Below are 15989 nucleotides of genomic sequence, written 5' to 3'. Positions count from 1 at the left end.
CAGTTTCAGGCTTTTCACGCTGTACACACAGTGAGGGTCAAACTCTGACCAGCATGATACCAGTCACACACTCACTCTCTCACTCTCTCTCTCTCTTTCTCTGTCTTTCTCTCTCTCGTCACTCTCTCTTTCTCTCTCTCTCTGTCGCTCTCTCCCTCTCTCTCTTTTGCTGACTCAGCAGTGTTCCTTCAGTGACCTGTCATGGTTGGTTTTTGCTTGCTTTATTCTTACTGTTTTCAGCAGCCAGGGTAGGGAATCTCCTTAACTGACCAGCGTTCTACCACATATGGTCAAAGCATAGGTAAATATTACAACAGGAATCAAACACAAACTTATCAGCTGCAGCCACAGAGTCAAGATAAACTCTGGAACTTGTGACAAAGCCAGGTGACTGGTAGTGTGCTTCTTCAGGTTGTTAGTTTGAATCCAACCCTTCCTTAAGCCTAAATCAAACACACACTCCTCAGCTACAGCAGTTGTTTAATTGTGATAAAGTAGGGAGTCAGGATGGGAATATGTCTGAAGCCAAGCATCAACACAGAGGGGGAATGTTGCATTAGTGGCCAGACCTAACAGTAATGCAGAACTCATGCCAAAGTGCCAATTAATATGTTAGTCACAATGGTTGTACTGGTTCATATTTGTCTGTATTAGGGATTCAAACCTGTAGGGCTGAAACCCTGTTGTTTTTGTGCTGGTTTGTTGTTGTATTTCTTCTTCTTATTCCTTTTCTTCAGAAATGTTTTCGCAATTTCCCGTGAGGTGGTAAATGGTAGAAACATGAAATTTTGCACATTGATTGGAACTTGTGTGCAAATTCCTCCCTATAAATATGACCCCAATTGGCCTGATGTGGGTGCTATAATTAAAGGTGAACATTTTTTAACTTTAAAAATTCATAACTCCTATGCTGTATGTCCGATTTACACAAAACGTGGTACAGCCTTTAATCAATCCTCACGAACCAAATTTGCCTCAAGAACCTATAAAGTCATTTCAACAATGGCCCACGCATTTGGGTCTCAAAAAATTGCAATGGTCATTATATTTTAGGTTAATAATGAACAAATAGTAAACAATAAATGAATATACGACACAGAAGCAAGCTACAATGGTCTAATATTGAGGAATTTCAATATTTGCAAGTGGTGAAATAGCCCCATATTTGGGATCTGACCAACCATTAATGCTTTGAACAGTCCGTGTGAAAAAATCAAGAAGCTGGGGCATATACAAAGTTGTTTTCTGAAGGCCCAAGCATGGTCGACCTCGAAACCTGAATAATGAGGGGTTGACATGCCTACCAGTTATGATGTATGACAGATCTTTTTGTATATTCTGAGAGAGTTGGTGTAGGTGTATTATCGTACCAAATTTCAGTTTCCTATGTGGTGTAGTTCTTGAGATATTGACACCTGAAAATGGAGGAAAAATAAGGATGCTTGTAAGTCGCGCCAAAACCGACACGTAACCCCCTCATTAAATTGGCCATATCTCAAAAAGTATCCATCCGAGCAAACTAAAATTTTACAATGTGCCTATTGGATAAATAAGGAACAACTGGTGAAAATTTCGGAATTTATTGAGACCCAATAAATTTGTTGAAATGACATGGAATGACCCCATCGTGAATTTTTAGAAAAACACATTTTTGACATCTTAACTGTGGATCATTATTGGACCTAGCTTATCAAAAGTTACGTAAAGCTTGTCAATATTTTGTTTAGTTTTCAAAGATATTGACTAATGAATGTCAAAGTAGCGTGGCATAGCACATAAATGGGTAAAAGTCAACAACCGCCTGGCCAATCATCACAAAACTTGCAAGCTACTGTATGTCCATATTAGTACCTGAAAGGTACCCTGAAAGTTTTATTCAAATCTACCTGTATGGGGCACTGTAAATTCTAAAAATGTTATTGGCATAACACAAATCAGACCTCAAATCAGAAATTGTTTGTCAGGATATAGGCAAAAAAATAGGCATGGCGTAACACAAATTGGACTCCAAATCAGAAGTTGTTTGTCCAGTCATTACAAAACTTGCAGGATATATCTGGATAAGTACCTGAAACATACCCTGAAAGTTATTTGTAATTAAGCTGTTAAATCTTTCAACTTCTAATGGTCTTTGTTGACTTGAATCCCAGAATTGCTGCTTGAGGCTGTATTTATTTCATTTCGTTTGGGTTTTATTTTTTATAGTACGTCTACATGCATACAAACCTCAGATTACCTATTTTTCTTAATAACCCAATTTACATCATTTGTAATTAATTTATCTAAAGCAAATGACAGAACAACCATATTTTGCACGACTCTGCTATATTGCACTGTTGTTTGCTTTGTAAACATAACACCCGGATTAATGCATCTAGTGACCTTTTGACATGCACTGTTTGAGGGGGTAAAAAGTAATGCAGTCAGACTAAGGTGTTTAAATCCCTCAATACACTGAAAGATTGAACAGAAATATAAATGTTTTAACAGAGTTACTCTGCTTATGCAATTTACATGTTAGTTTTACTTGTCAGAATATGGCTAAACGACTAAAGACTTAATCATTGATGTGCATGCAAACATGCTCATTATTGTCTCAATTAAATAGTCAAATGGTTCAGAATAGGGCAATACACTATGCATTGCTTGTTTTTGCCGGAAAGTCAACATCTGAGCCAAGATGCTTTCTAATGTGACAAAGGCTTGATTCACATGTTGTATTACATCAGATTGGTTGAATGACTAGATGTTCTCAAGACTAACATACCCAAATTTCCATCATTGTGACAAGAACAAGCCACAGTAGAGTGGCTGTGAAGATGATGGAGGTAGTAATGAACATCTGCTTCAAGCAAATGGGGCTGCATCTTTCTTTTGCATGTTTCTGTGCAATCAACACAGGAGTGTCAGACTGCCAGCTGACTTGTTAGCCTGTTTTCCATGGTTGCTCTTCTGAACTCGTCATGGCTTTCCCTCCTTCCTGGCAACTGGCCCAATGACAATGGCCACTTCCTCCTATCTGTCCTTCCTGCCCACACTGGCAAATCTGTCATCTGCAGGGCACTGTGAGAGCCAAATTTTGTTTGAAATGTTACATGTGGGACGGCGGAGAGGGAAACCATTATCTTCATTCACTTTTCTACTATATAGTTAACAATGGCCATGCACTGCTGCATATTGCGAACATTTTAGAACTGGAGATGCCATGATTATACACTCCACCACTGCCACCACACTAAATGGGTACCTAGCTGAATGAGATGGATAATGATGGTAACTAGCAAGGGTGGTAAGCTAAGGACCATGTTTCTTAGTGCAAACACAGCAAGAATAAAGTGCTAGTGCTTAACCTTCTGGAGTTTTGGAAAGATGGTGTCTTTTCTGCTTTTTTTTCTTTGAGAACTTTTTTCCATGAGTATTTTTTTTTTGCACCCAAAATTCTGTTCCTACTACTTCTCCATAACTAGACTTATGTTCTGTAATTCATCGATTCAAGCAGTGAAATGCCATGTAGTTGAATCTGATTTTTCTTTTTTCACAGACAAAACTACACAAAATTTCCTATATTTGTCCCTCTTGAGTGCATGGGTCTGTGAGTGTGCATGTGTTTCATTTTGCAGCGTGTGTGTTTGCATGTTAAAATGCTCCCATTCATGCCAATACTCCAGAGATTTGAGGTTTTGGCACCTGAGGATGTGGGTTGTCAAAACAAAACCGTCTCCCATCTCATCTGGCAGTGGAGTACAAAACAAAGCCATTCAGTGGAGAGGAGATCACAGGAGAGAGGGAGAACCACAATGCTACACTAATGCTACAGCTACAGCTACACATGCTGACTGACACTAGCCTAATTTGAAAGCACACAAGGGAGATGGAGTTCTTTGAACGTAAATTGTAAGGAAATGAGAAGAGATGAAGGAATGAAGCAATCTCAGAAGCAGGCACCCTACTGTTAGTCTCTCCACCATGGCCTCGTTATCAATAGACAACTGAATTAACATCGGTTGTCTATCAGTTGCCCCCCACCACCACCACTACTATTATTCAGTCAGTTGACTTTGATTCTGCACTTTTGCAGTTCGATGAAAACTGTCTCTTGACATCTGTGTTGTTCATCAGTATATTTTTATGACTGTGTGTATACATGTGAATTTAGATGCAAACAGGGTACTTAGTCTTTATTAGAGACACTAGTTTGATTATTAAACTGATCAGACGACTCAGTTATGTCTACTAAATAAAGACTGTTGTGTTGTTTGACCTGGCAGAGTGTCAGCTGTGCTTAGTGACCCCTTTTAAGCCTTTTGTAAGTGCAAATTAGACTTGTACGCCCCCCTCCTACAAATTGTGATTTCCTTCTGAACACTGCCTTATCAATTATGAACCAATTTTTGGCTCTCCGTACCTGTTGCTAGTAAGGGTAGAATGAAAATGCATAAATCACATTTTATTCCAGATGTTTAGCTGGAGCGGCATCCAGCTTTGCCTTCTCTTCAAACAAGTATAAGGAGTGAATCAACAGCTTATTTCATTGAAAACCCTACACAATGAGAAACATCATTTTAGTGCCTGTCAGTTACTGTCTTTCACTGACTCACTTTGCTAAATAAAGGTCAAATAGCCGTAGCTGGAGGGTCTACCTGACCTGGCTGTCGCAGAGTGTTTCAGCAGGGGACTTCACTGTGTAAATGGGAAGAATAACAGAGAGAGAGAGAGGAGGCTACTTCACTTTGCTCTCTGGCCTGTCTGCTCCAATTACATGTTCTGCTGTCAGAGCAAGGCAGCGCTCTTAATCAGGTAATGCTGGGGTTTAGAATCATCCCCCTAAACTTGCTCCACAGACTATTACCCTGCTTGAACACTGGTTCAGTAGAGCGGAAAAACACTACGAACCTCTGCCTCTTTCTCGTGAGCCCCCACCCCCCACCACCACCTAATTTGTGTCCAAATTGAACTACTGTGGTTAAGTAATGTTGTGCAGATTCTTCAGACACTGTGTGTGTGTGTGTGTGCGCGCGTGTGTGTGTCTGTTCATTGTGAGGCAGAGTGCTGGTTTGTCACACTGTCTCAGTCTTTGGTTGATAAAGTGACATAGTTGTGTCAGCTGATTCCCTCTTCCCCTCCCCTCAGTGCTCAGATGGCACCTCCTTATCCTGGGTGTGCTACCACTGTACAGCCTCAAGCCCCCAGGGGAACTAATTCCTTACTCACTGTGACAGCCTCAGGCAGAAAGGGATCTGGATACACATGCAGTAGACATGCAGACTGGTCACAAGATGAGCTCCAAATCATCTTAAAGGCATGGCGCAACAGTCATAACTGTACACTTAAGTCTCTCCTTCTGCTCACGGCCTCTCTCACAGGCTGACGCTCTCACTCCTGATTTTCATGTCTGTGTAGTTCCACTTAAACACACACATTTGCTTTGCCTTGTCATTATGACTCACCTTTTACAACACATCTTATCAGCCTCATTGCAGTCCTGACACATTTGTGTTTACTGTCCCTGTGGTCACAGCTGAAGGAGCTGGCTGTCACTACTATTTGAGCAACAGATAAAAGGGCACCTGGCACATGCTTGAATAAAGAGATGAAGCAACTGCATCAGAAGGGGCCATTGAAGGCCACTGATCTGCTGGCATGCAGCCAGAGTGCAATAAGTAACAGCATTTTTATTCAAGCATCTGTCTACATGTACTGATGTTGCCAAGAGGCTGTAGGATTTTCAAGGGTTTTTGTTGAACTACACATGTCAAAAGTGCCTGTGCTGCTAACCTAATTTTTCCCCCCCTGTGGTGATTTCAGCGTAGAAATTATACATGCCAGTGTGAAAGCAATGGCTGGTATAAGAGAGGCCTAGATTATTTTCATAAAACAGTAAAAAAACACTACACAGCTCAGACATGACAAATCCTCAGCAGCCCCATTAGTAGTTTGTGGCATTAAATCTGATTTTTAAGTTCAGCCATAACCATGAATAACAGCTGTATTTTCCTTTCAAAGCTCCCACTGCTCAGAGTTATGTTAATCAATATCTGCAGTGTGTCTCTCTGTCAGGCTGATGGTCAGCTGAGCTGAATTCCTGCCCCTTCTTACATCACTGCATCTGAGTGCTTGATTACATGTTAAAATGGCTAAAATTTTCTTCCAGGGTAGGATTCTCCTTGACACCCCCTACATTTTTTACTTTGGACTTGATCGATAGTGGTGTGGTCTGAGTCATTTATTTTATTTTGTGCCAGCCTAACTATAGAACAAATATTGTATAAACAACAGGATATTGTTTTGTATTTACATCAAAAGGGATGTGCTTCCCTGGTTAGTTTTATTCTTGTATCAACTCCAGTGTTTGACACAACTATATTTGTGGTGTAACATGAGCACAAAAATTAACATTTTTGAGTACAGGCAGCAAAGGAACTGCATCATTTTATTTATTTGAACATGCAAAGATGTAATCATTCATCAATTTTAATTCATACATCATAGAAACATGGAGGTTGGATTGCTTGATTGCTTTTCAAGTCCTATATTGAACCCTGAATGTATTACAGTTCATGATGATGGACACCCTGAATGCTGATTCTTTTTTGTTTGTTTTGTGTTGACTACATTGTTACAAGTTAGTTTAATCCTTTTAAGGATGAACTTTACTGGTTTTGTTAGTAGTAATTTATGTTGTAGTCCTGGGCTGCTATTAATGACATGATTTCATTATTCATTGTTGTATGTCATCAGGCATATATGTTGAATAAGGTTTATGGAAAGTCATTTTTATAGTTTTTTACTTTCATTTATCCCAGGAAGAGTTCTTCTGACCATGCATCTTTTTTTCATAACATGCACCTTCAGTTTCACATAGGCCTTGGCCATACACTAAGCTGGGTGAATTTGAAAAGGCATCTTTTTTTTCCTCTGTTATAGCCTTTCATCCACACTATGCCGCCATTTTCCACCCACAAAAGCCAAGCTTTTCAGAAACATGTCCAAGGTGTGTACATCTGAAAACATCAGCTTGGCATGTTCGTATGGATGGGGAAACTGGAGCTTTCTGAAAACAATGGCTACACAGCACCTGGCGTCTCTACAGCAAGAAATTCTCTTTTGAATGTATACATATATTTATTAATTGACAGTTAACCAGTGGTGTAGCCTGGGCCTATAACCACAAACTTAGTGCTGACATTATTTATGAGAAACCATCAAAACTCACCTCCCTATGGTCTATTGCTCACCTGCAACAGTCCAATTCAAAAATGGGAAAGTGACAGCACAGTCATACATTGGGAGTGTCCATCTGCAGCATCGCTAGCATCTGTAGCATCACTATGACAGGCTACCTCTAGCTTTGTTTACTTCTAACGATGCAAAAGGCTGCTGCTTTCACTGACCTTTCATAAGAGTTGGACCTTAGAACATCTGTCAAATAAATGTATGACTTGCAATATACCAAGCTTAGTGTGGACATGGCCTTAGCTAAGTATCACCCAAGAGTTGCCCAGTAGAACTGCATTTTGAAAATTCTGATCATGTAGCAGCTCAACTGGAGTGACAGGTGGTTAAGTGCCTTGTTGCTTTCAGAACCTAGCAGATGTTGCTGAGGCAGGGGAGACTGCGACTCATTCACTTTGCCATACTCAGTTGTTGCAACCAGTTCAGGGATTTAAACTGGCAACCTTCGGTTACAAGCATACTTTTTTAGCCTATAAAATGTCAACAGACCCATTTTCCTGGACTGTGACTCAGTAAGTGCAGGCATTTCTGTCATTCTGTTTACGCATATTGAAAAAGCTGGCAATCCTGCAATTTATAACTCCTCACTTGTGTAATTGCTCCTTTGTAGTAGACCAAAACTGATTATTGGTTAGGAGGAGCATGTTGGCCAAGCCTTGGTGTGACCTGTCCAGAGTAGAAAAGGCCAGGCATTGTCATTAAGTCGGACATCAGCCCTGATTCTTATTGAATCCAAGAGCCATTAGGGGCCATTGGAAAGGTGGCCAGCAGGGGATCCATTGGTGTTTAGCCCCTCTGTGACCTGGCCATTATCGTCAATTTCTGCTACATGAAATATCTGCCCCCTGTCCCATCTAATCCTTGGCCGATTAGCCAGCTTGTTAGCACTGTTAGTCCAGCCTGGGTGACAAAGCCTTTCACTCGGGAGGAGCCCATCACCAGCTAAGGGAGAAAGTAGCGGATTACAGCTTCCCCCAAGCTCTGGCTTTAGGCAATCCTGCTCACCTACCCTGATCACATTGCCTCTAAACAGTGCTGACAGGAGACAAACCAGTTGTCCTGGCAAGAATTTGTTGAAAGGGAATTATATAGAGGATCTGACCACACACACTGTTGAAATGTGTCGACAGGTCACTTTGCTTTAAAGTTTAAAGGAAAGTGTGTCATGTTCGCAGTGCAAGTGTGGCTCAGAGTCAACAGCACTTCCACAATTTATGGCCTTGGTTTTGTTTCACTTTTGTTTAACAGATATTAAGTTGCTTGTCACAGAGATCATGGAGAGTTTGAGGTTTCACAGCATACTCGTAATGACTCTCACTGGAGCCACGTTTTAATTGGCTGGCTGTATGTTTAGGAGGAGCTTGAACTTTTAGCCTGATGATCTTTGACCTCCCCCTAAATAGCAACAGATGGCTGGACTGTGGGTGTACTGATCAATGAACTGTACCCGTCATCCTGTCTCAGGCTTTGGGTATGTGGGAGCAATGCTGTTGGAGTGTTTGTGTATATCTGTGTGCATGCATCTATTTGCCTGTGCATATTTGGTAGGAATAAATCAAAATGAAAGGAGTGTGCATTTTTAACCTGTTTTCACTTCTTAACTCACGAGTGACTTCATAGATTTAACAGCACCAAGGTTTGGGGTAAACTCAAGCTGTATTGTTGCCAGTGAATCTCAGTATCACACTTGGCAGGGCTGTGTGTGTTTTTGTTTAGTTTACAACAATATGTTATTCAACACTTATTTATCTGTGCCAAGTAGAATAGCCCTTAAAGGGCAGAACACTCTGCAGGACTACAGGAACACTGCCTTTTTTTCCTGATGAGATTTTCTGCTCCAGCATGCTTACATTAGCACACTTGCATGCAGGTGTGTATGCATGCATATTTCTGTATAACTTTGTACTTGCTTGGGTGACATCACTGATTGCACCAGTCATTTTCAAATATCCGGAAGATGTTGGCATGATGCTGCTGGTCCTAATCTATGACTTCATAGATTTTGCTTTAGGTGAATGTGAATGCAATGCAGTCTAGCTAAATGTGGCTATCTAATTGACAGTAGGTCACCACACCAGAGTTAAGGGACACACCAAGCAGTGATCAGTTGCAGTTCTGACAGTCATCTTCAGTGTTTTTTTTTTTTTCTTTGTTGAATGAGAGTATTTATCTAATGTAAATGACAAACAATAATTTTACTCTGTCAATTGTGCCTGCTGTTTGATTTTTTTTTTTGACAGGAACACACTCTATTCAGTGGATCCTCTGCAGAAATTAGCATGTATTTACAAACAAAAGATACAACCCATCTCATTGTGATAATATATTATTTTGAAGTTTTTTTTTTTCCTTCTATTTTGGCACTTTAAAAATTTGATTAGTGCTGTGAATCGGTACTGTATCATTTTCCACCCTATTCTGTCAGTCACTTAGTGCCCACATCAACCAGGGGGGCAGGGCTGAGATTGAACATGTGACAGAGCACTAATGCTCCGAGGAAATTCCTCCAGAGGATGAGAACTAAGAGCCATGAAGGAAAGGGGCTGGGGGTGGGGTGCCTGGGCAGACAAAAAGAGGAAGGTGGAGTTGAGAAGTGTGTTTCTACATGATGAGATTGACAGTAGCATTCAAACCATATAAGTTTTTTATACTTGCTCAGAGTGTCATTTGAAAGGTGTTTACAGTACATGCAAAGGAAAATGCTTTTATCAAAGAGTTAGACTGCACGTTTGACCACTTCCTACTGGTTTTAAAAATCTCTAATTCATCACAGCTTGGTTGTTTGGGTGTGTGGCGTGCAGCCCTCCTGAAGGCTGAATATCACCTTTCCACATGGCTCAGTCTCTAGCTATGAACTTGTGCAGGGTTCAAAAGGGGAGTCGGTCTCCTGTTACGTCAGCACATGACATCACGTGAGTGCATTCCTCAGCTCGCTCAGTTGGCAGGTATTTGGGAGAAATCCCCCAGGCAGACAGGGCCAGCTGCCTGGCTCTCCCTCCACCAGGCTCTGTCTTTTGCAGGGCAAGCTCTGCCTCAAATACTAGCCTAATAATAATTTCATTGGCAGCTTTTTACAGCATTGCCAAATAGCCTTGCCTAGTCCTTTTTGAGCTACTAGTTGCATTTTCTAATTAACCTAATGGGAATATAATTTTAAATTGAAACTTTTTTCTCCTGTCTAATTAATTGTGTGTCGTGATTAAAAAAGCGTTCTGTGTTCCAGGATGTAATAAGGCTGCTTGGTCTCCCAGGACATGAAATAGACCCTGTAGACACTTAACTTACAGCTCTATGCAAACTTAATGCAAACAGTGTGCACTAGATTAGAGGACTTGCTCTGGGCTGTGGGCCCGTTACTGGTTGACTAAAAAGCTTTTGGCTTGTAATCTAGGTTTTGATACAGTTGACATTTCAGGCTGAGCAATATGAACAAGATCAAATATCACAATATTTTTGACTGAATACCTCAATATCAATATTGTGATGATATCATAGGGATAACCATTGGAGCTTTCTGAAAATATTTACACAATACACAATAGATTTTTGATAACGTAGTAATGTTGATATGATGACCAAGCAGGTAGAGGCAAATAATAGCAGAGGCAAATAATAGAACAACCACAACAGTCTAATACATTCCTAAAATCACATCTCTCATCTGATTGAATGCAGTCTTAAAAAAACAGGAAAAGACATGATATTAGATATGACTAATGTCATATCACAATATCACAATATTGTATCTGGGATGATATCTTTATCACAATGACATATTTCTAATTTCAGTTTTATTTTATATTTTACTCTCAAATATAAGCTATCTATAAATATTTGTGTTGAAGCACCTCTTTTTGCCAGTTGGTTGGTCTCAAATGTGTATTTATAGAAACTGGGCACTGCTAGAGAATTACTGGTACAATTTTAGATACACAAGCTGTGGTAAAGCATTAATATGTTTCTGTGATTATCATCTTTTTTTATATTCTGATCTTGTGTAATTCTTCACTGTAGGAGCTCACATTAATTATACCATTGGGAACAGAAAAACAAAATGTCATGGATTGCATGTAGTCAAGTTCGGTGTTTAAACTTTTAGGCTTATCTTTGTTTTCCCACTCTCTCTTCCTATTTTTAATGAGGTTTTTGTGGGAGTTGTTCCTTGTTCTTGTTTTCATTTATTGCTTTCATAATGTGAGCGTTGTGAGGCCTTTTTAGCCTTTAACAGTGATCAGTAATTAAGGGCTAGGCTATACAAATACTAAACCTGACTTAAAAAGTAGTTGAAATTGACTTTTGTGTTACTATGTTTTAATTTGTTTTCATATTCAAAATTATTTAGCCCCACTGTAGAGGAAAAGGTCACAGTATGTTATGTCCACAATTTTCAAACATGCACTAACTACTCAAAGAAATCGTCTTTATCTGTCTGTGGGTTGTGCTGATTCAGACTGTATACAGTATGTCCTATTGTTATTTTGTTCGGCAGGGGGAAGTGGATGATGCTTAAAGGTTTCCTAGTGTTGCCATCCTGCAGCTATGCCCTGAGGGACTCTCTGGACTGAAATCAAGGTGAGAAGTATAGCCACAGCCAAATCTCCCTTTATGCAGCAACAATGCCCTGCAACTTAGCCAATAGATTCATACCGACAATAATGAACTCAAAAGGGACAGTTGCATAGATTAGGCCAACTCCTGAACAAAAGTTTATTTAATGAAAAATTTTATTAACAGAACTAGACTTGGCCTAATCTATGTCCCTGAAACTTACCAAATGTATTCCTTGCCAGCACCATGTGTTTTTACTGAGTTGTGTCTCACTCTGTGTAAGCTATTGATTGGGAGAAGTACTCCTCGCAGATGTATTCAAGGCCTTTTCTCATATGGATGTTCTTGGTATCAGGGAGGAAAAGGTGCAATTGTGGTTTTGATATGAGATCTTCCAGGCATTGTTCCACTGCCATTTGATGAGCAACATATTGAGCATCTTACTTAATCTCACTGTATTTACAAAAAACAGTATGAATAGTGTTTTTGTGGAAGACTAACCATCATGACTAGAACAAATGGTGCTGTGAGATGACAGCCTGCAGAAGCTTCTCCATTTATCAGTTTTTGCTTCAGATTTTTTTCAGTCACCATATTAGCACCCTGTTATTCTTGATTTGTAAAAGTGAGGGTTGTATCCACGAGTCACATCAGTCTGTTTTCATATTATTCATCCATTGTGTGTGAAAACCTCACACTTGAAGCCTCCATATGCCTCTATCACGAGGTGGTGTTACTTTACATTTTAGATGGTTCCAGCTTGCATGTGCATGTCTATGGGGAATATTGCAAGTAGTTTTCCCAACGCAGCATTTTCTGATCATTCATTATCGTGAAGGTAAAGGTTTTGCGTTACTTGAAATGGCTTTTCCTTTTGTTTCTTCCATCACTGTCTCACATTGTGGATCAAATATTTTACTGTACCTGACACTAACAGAGTGTAACCCATTTCGCATCAAGATTTTAACCATGTACAATTGACCAATTTCCACAAAGACAACTGAATCCAGCCCTCCAGCCCCACTTTTGGCCACAGATGAATTGGCGACGGGGTTTGCTACAGAGAGGTGTTTATTTATACAAGTTAATCAATTTTGCTGTCCCTTGACTCTTGCTCTTTACTTTTCTTCCCCTCTTGAGCACGGCTCTTTCTTTTCCTCTCATTGCATCCCTCCTCCTCATCCTCCTCCTTCTCTCACCCCATCTTCCTCAGCTTAATGTGTTTATTATACAGAAAGCCCTCCCCGCCCCATCCTGCGACATCCTGAAGTGACTGCCAGTGTTAAAGATTCATGAGCGTGATCAGTTTTCGGTAAATGGGGGGCCTGGCTCTTGGTTGCAATCTGGCACTTTAGAGCCATTACCTTGCAGTGATTGTAGAGTGGACAGGCTCTTGAGCGGAACTGGGTGGCAAGGTGTGTGTGTCTCTGGGTGTCTCTGTAAGTCAGTGGTCTGTGTTTGTGTGTGTAGGGGGTGTAGAGGTAGGGTCAGTGGGGTTGCAGGATCTTCTGGATGCATGCCTTTCGTCTGAAGTAGAGTTGTTTCGTCTCTCTCCTCACTTCCTTTCCTCCCAGTCCTGCCGTACAAAGATGAAATGAAACTAGCGCTTATGGCACAAGACTAAAAGAAGAGAGATGCTCTCTTACTCGTGACCTGCTTTTACTCCTTTTGTTTTCCCATTTCCCCATCTTCCTTTGCTCTCTTTTCACTCTTTTTTTTCTGTCTCACTTGCTCTCTGTCATTGATCTGATTCTTGTGTATGTTCCCAGAGCTACATGCAAGTCAGTCAAGCTTTGTTAAAGTCACCCAAGATTTCAGTGTTAGACTTCATAGCACTTCTCATCCCCTGTTTGACCAATGGGCTCATTCCTTCTTCCATCTCCCTGTGCCTCTTGCCTGACCCACACCTCATATCAGAACATCTGGTTCGAGGTTACAGCCTTGTCAGTAAGGAAAGAGGGTTCACTCAAGACCCCCCACCCCGTTGAAATCGATAATGTTTTTAATTACACGTGTTTGTCTTTAATACCATCTGACACAGCCCCAACATGTTTCTGTGTGTTTTGGCTCTTTCAGCACTTCTTCTCGCCCGTGCAAATATTGAGCTGTAAATTGAGAAGAAGTGGGTTCTTTGAACCCCCCCGCCCCCCCATCTCCCTGGCATGATTTCCTCCTCGGTTTAGGGGAATAAATAGCCCATGATGCAGTCCTCCAACAGCAGTCTTTATCAGTGCACTTTCATGCTCCATCTTTTCTCAACAGGCGTGTTTTGCGAGGAAGCCATGTGAGGACAGCCTACAACCCAGTGAGACATTGTTCATTGCCCCACAGTGGTTTTGCACTTTCTGGAAGGGCCCGCATTATTATAGTGCAGGAGACTTCAAACACTTCCCCAATAGCTTTTGATGCAGTTTAATGCACAGTCATGCCCGGCACTCTCTGGACTCCATAAGCTCTGGGTGTGTCTCTACAACCAGAGCCCTGCTAACCCACATGATTACAGGAATGGCACACAGGCACATGCCCTCACCCCCTTGGCAATCAGATGCTGGCAGAGACTGGTGGCTTTTTTTTTTTTTGTTTGTTTGTAATAGTATGACTGGAATGGATGATTCAGTGCTTTTGAAGACCCCCCTCTGGCAGTGTGCAAGCAGCTCTGCTCCTTTTGTGTGGTTGTGGCAGCTGAATTTCATTTGAGGACGAACTGTGTAGAAGTAGTCAAACATCATTATTAGCAGGGCAGTGAAGAAGTTTTCAACACACTGGTGTGCCTTAAGGCAAGGTCAAGTGTGCCATGAAATTTTGAGACTTCCACTGTGTTTTACTCAGTCTAACACAAGTCTTTACACAGAGTATCTAATCTGGGGAAAAGGCAGAGCAGACCCAGCATATAATTGTGTGTAAATATTTCAAGACAAAGAAAAGGTGGGTTTAAATATTTGTTTAAACACTTGTGTAAACTGATTATGATTTAATCTATCCCAGCTGTACCGAGGCATTTTTAACCTGATAATCTGTTTAAAGACAGCATTAATCCTCACAAAATACTTTTGGGTTCAGTGCAACATTATCAGTACTTGTGTAAGCATACACTTTCTCTGTCTTTTTTGACTGTTTAGTACTTTTTTACCTTGTGTGGTAGTTGACGTTAATGATAATTTCCTTGGTATTTCTATCACTCTTGAAATTGCACCTCTTCTAATTTATATTTATTTCTGAATTCACATCAAGATTTGATTGAGCCAAGCCTGCTAATTGGCTCCTGGTAGACGAGTATGTGTGTGTGTCAAATATCTTCAAGTACACTATAATGATGTATTTCATGCAGCATAATTATGACTATACCTATGTGTAGGTATGCCTTGAGAATTGGGTTCAACCTTTAGTGAAAACCACTCTTGTAGTGTCACAGTGGTTCTTGAGAAACATACTAAAAGTAAATATTCAAATATATCTAATGCTGAAGAAATCACTGCCATACCTACTACAGAACATATGCCATTTGGTGCACACTTTTTTCCCAAATGCTGCATAGAACAGGAAACTGAACCTCCAGCCAACCTATGTATGTGCTGCCCAGTGCGCTTAAAGTTGTTCAGGAGGCAATGTGTGAAAATGGTCCTTTTACATTTAGATTTTCTTTTCACATTAGACAAGTGGAAAGCAGAGAGAGGCACAGAGGTAGAGGATACACGGCTTACAGTGATCTCTGGGTGAGAATGGATCCTTTGCCCATGCTGGTCTGGTGCTTGGTGCACATGGTATCAAGCACCAGATGCCCCATAGGCTGCATCGCTCTGTTTCGCCCAACTGCTGCAACCCAACAGTTTGCAAATTAGTTTTCCTGGCACGGTCTGTCCTCTCATAGGTGAATAGTCACAGATCGTGTCATTTGGCCAGCACTGCAACATCCCAGGTGTAGCTATATGCTTAGATTTTGTTGAGCTTTGGAAATGTTTATTGTTTATACAGTGTGTCATATGGAGTCTTACTCAGGTTGTAGCAGCTGAGCTTGGCACAAATAAACCTGGTCCTCTGTCGCACTCAGCAACAGCCCCATGTTGTCTTTGTGCTCCTCCCCAGCCAGACTGGGTGGCTCCAGCTCTGGCTAGGAGAGTCTGCTCCTGTGTCACCTAAGATGAGCAATGACACAAACCTACTATCACCTCACTTTCAAAGGCAATTGACTTTTCAAACTTTTATGTATG

At 40.8% G+C, this 15989-nt stretch overlaps 1 protein-coding gene across 5 annotated transcripts in view; it reads left to right on the top strand.

Moving 5' to 3' along the window:
• Positions 1-15989, top strand: part of ncoa2 (nuclear receptor coactivator 2) — a 73683-nt gene that overhangs the window by 6137 nt on the left and 51557 nt on the right. For 4 of the 5 annotated variants that reach the window (XM_030078807.1, XM_030078806.1, XM_030078809.1 and 1 more), the window contains exon 2: positions 11723-11805. The exons of the other annotated variant lie outside the window; for it this stretch is intronic. The gene's annotated coding sequence lies outside the window, so the exon portion shown is untranslated. The remainder of the gene's footprint in view (positions 1-11722; positions 11806-15989) is intronic. 5 annotated transcript variants of the gene reach the window in all.

The sequence above is a fragment of the Myripristis murdjan genome, chromosome 20 (genome assembly GCF_902150065.1).
Source record: "Myripristis murdjan chromosome 20, fMyrMur1.1, whole genome shotgun sequence".
Taxonomy (NCBI): Eukaryota; Metazoa; Chordata; class Actinopteri; order Holocentriformes; family Holocentridae; genus Myripristis; species Myripristis murdjan.
The sequence above is the reverse complement of the archived record's forward strand: the minus strand, read 5'-3'. Positions and strand labels throughout refer to the sequence as shown.